The 3,618-nt window shown below is 35.8% G+C and overlaps 1 pseudogene; it reads right to left on the bottom strand.

The window, feature by feature from the left end:
- Positions 1-209: 209 nt before the first annotated feature.
- The window catches only part of LOC114036435, a 4,836-nt pseudogene continuing 1,427 nt past the window's right edge, over positions 210-3,618 (bottom strand).

The following is a 3,618-nucleotide window of genomic DNA, read 5'->3' on the forward strand; positions in this document are numbered from 1 at the left end:
AATAGTACTAATAACCAAGGACCCTAGACCCCCCAGAAATGTCCAGCTGGGCTTTCTCTCCATGACACAAATCTCATTAAGTAGATGATAAAAGTTACAACACTCAGCCACATCTTCAAGAACTTTTCCTATATGGGGGAAAAGCTTCACATAGTATGAGACTTGGTTTTACTCAAGCCTCTTCCTTTCCAAGACAGAAAACACAGAACCAAGGAATGGAACGAAATGGTTTTTTCCTATTAAGACGAAAACGATGAAACTCAGAACTGGATCACTTGGCCCTTTCTCTTCTTATCTCCTTCCAGTTCAAAATGCTTACACCTCTTAATGGCAAGCATCCTCTTAGACCTGCAGTTGGGTTCCACACATTCAAGCCTCAGTACAATCTTTTTTTAGGGTCTTTGCCTTTTTCTGGAAAATTGGTTTTGTTTGACCACCATAGCCACTCTGCTTCCAATCATATTGCCTTTTTTCCCTGAGCGTACAGGGAATCTTTGCCTTTCTTATACTGCGTCACTTTGTGAGGCTGGTGCTTGCTGCACTTTTTGCAGAAAGTTCTGCGGGTTTTAGGGACATTCACCCAAGGGCAGCACTGCGCTTCCAACTGGGCTTCTCTGATGTCCAGGCCCCTGGGATACCTCTGCCAAGTGCTCATAGGCAAGCGCTTGGCCAAGGACGACGACGAGCTAAAGAAGACAACCGACTTCGAAGGATGACAGCAGAAGACTCCTGATATTGTCTAAATACAGACTGAAGTATGCTATTTCCTTCCCTCCCTCCCTCCTTCCTTCCTTCCTTCCTTTGTTCCTTCCTTGAGTCTTCTTGTACAAAATGACTGATATGGAAATGTTTTGTATGATTGCACATGTACAATATATTGGATTGCTTACCATCTCAGGGAGGGGAAGGGAAGAAGGGAAGGAGGGATAGAATTTGGAACTCAAAATTTTAAAAAAATGTTAAAATTGTTTTAGCATGTAATTGGTAAAAATAAAATATTATAAAAAAGAAGTCAACCAGCCACTTTGGTTACATGTAACAAATTTAATGGTTTATATTCTCAGGTATAAATGTTACTTGGCAAAGTGAAGTTTTCTTGTTCTAAACCTAATTCTCTAAGTTTTTCACCTCTTTATTATATGGTCTGATCCTTTTCCTCTTTTTGATTATGAATGCTTAAACTTTAATTACCTTAGTATGGTTTGTATGTATCTTGCTTTAGTTAAGATGCTTTCAGTTCCAAAAACATATGTTAAGGTTAGTATCATATGCTTTAAACATATTCTTGCATTTGAGCTTTGATTTCAGGATGCCAATAAATCTCTTGATATATAAAGTCATAGCATTCTCTTTGATAGCTTTATTCTTACTGTGACTTTCCTGGAGGAGATGGAGGTCTTTCTAAGTTATCACATTCAACCTTTGGTTCAATTTGAACACTAGATTCAAGCTTGAAGCCTTCAGTATCTATCTTTCCTTGGAGTACATTAAGAATATTATACTTAATGAGTCAATATATGATGATATCACTGGAGAAAGATTTCATGAGACAGAGGAAGCTGTTTAATGTGTTTTTCAGTGGAGTCATGCAATATGATGTTACTTATCTATACTAAATAATTATACAATGTTTTCGTATAATTGCCTCTTGTCTCTTGGATTTAGAAGACATATTCAATTCTGTTCCGGAGAAAGGATAGTGGCTTTAAGGCTAGGTAGAACCATAAAATTCTTAAACTGTTTCTCTGAAAGATACCACATCTTCTATCAATTTTTATTGATATTATTGTGTCAGTGGCATGTTTTAAATAAAGATGTTATTCATGTGGCTATGCATACTCTAGCTTTTTTTTTTTTACTGTCTTTGGCTTTATTTAATTTGCAGGGTATCCCAAAAAGTCTTTGTGCCATTTTAAGTTTTAAATTGACTAAAGCTTAAAATGGCACAAAGACTTTTTGAGACACCCTGTTCACTAAGTACATGAATAAGCTATGAGTGTGTAAATGAGTCAAAGGTTTTGAGATAATAAAGGTGGTATAAATGTAATGGCACCTTTAGGCGAATTGTTCAATAATTACCAAATTGATACAGAGTTGCTCCTTTTACTACTGAGACTCCTTTTGTTTGTATGCTCTTTATTCCTCAGATAACATATTGCTTCCCTGTAAGTGTTTGTAGATTTTTTGGAATGATTCAAGCTGTGAATGCTCTGTACAAAGCATATAACTACGCAATTAATGAATTTGGAGGGGTTAACTGGTGTGTTTGTCTTGTAATAACAGATATATGATGCCTTCTCTTAAGAAGGGAAGGATAAGATTTGCATCTGAAAGGAAGCTAGTAAAATATCTTGCTAATTCATTCATGGTGAAGGATTTGTGTCAATACTTATGGATATTATCTGAACCCACTGTTTATCTGCTACATTCCTTGACATGTCACTCATTATAATAATGGTTTGTGAACTTCAAGTTTCATAGATGTTGAGAAATAGTTTTTTCTCTGTTGAGAGTGTTTACTTTCTTAATTTCTTTATCTCTCAAGATTTTAAGTGGGGGTTCTTAATAATGACAATACTAATAATAGCAATAATAATAATAGCTAGTATTCATACTATGATTAAAAGTTTGCAAAGATCTTTATCTAATATTATCTAATTTATTCTCACAAAACTTCTGTGAGGGAGGTGCTATTATTACCTCTATTTTACAGATGGTGAAGCAGAGGCAAGCAAGGTTAAATAAATTGTTCAAGGTCACACAGCTAGTAAGTATCTAAGTGATCATTTGAACTTGCATCTTTCTGACTTTCTTGAGTACAGGTCTAGTGCTCTATGTACTATACCACTCAGCTGGCCTTATCTTTGCCTTCTTTTTGTGTCATGGACCTCTTTGCTAGCTTGGTGAAACCTACAGACCCCTACTCAGACTAGTAATTTTAAATGTTTAAAATAAAATACATGGAATTACAAAAGAAATCAGTTTTATTCAAATAATTATTAAAATGTTAAAAAAAGTAACCCAGTTTCACAGACCCAGGTTAAGTATCTCTGCTCTATGGTAATGCTTCTGATTTCTATTAAATTGCATATTTTGTTCTTTGCATTACTTTGACTACTATCACCTTAATGATTTTGATTTTGTGTTCAATTACTGATTAAGGGCACCTAAAATAAAATACTTTTACTTTTTAGATTCCATTCAATGTTTCTTTTGTTGTCTTTAAATGAGTGATATGGCATCCAAGGAGGCAGCTGGTTGAGGCAGTAAATAGAATGCTGGACCTGGATTCAGGAAGACCTGAGTTCAAATACTGCCTCAGATATGTGACCCTAGGCAAGTCATTAACCATTAACCTCTGTTTACCTTAATCCCCTGGAGAAGGAAATGGCAAATCATTCCAGTATCTTCACCAAGAAAACCCCATGGACAAGATTGGCACACTATGGTCCGTGGTGTGGAAAATGTGATTGGGGATATTGCTTCTGCCTATCACTCAATCGGGGGTGAACACCTATGTGACAACTCTGGAGTCAGTTTAAACCAGGAAGGAATGTGAGAAATAGCTAGTTTTTTTTTTTAACTTTTTCAATCTGAGAGCTAGATGGAAGTTGAACA

This window comes from Vombatus ursinus, unplaced genomic scaffold, assembly GCF_900497805.2.
Source record: "Vombatus ursinus unplaced genomic scaffold, bare-nosed wombat genome assembly UNPS02009835.1, whole genome shotgun sequence".
Classification (NCBI taxonomy): domain Eukaryota; kingdom Metazoa; phylum Chordata; class Mammalia; order Diprotodontia; family Vombatidae; genus Vombatus; species Vombatus ursinus.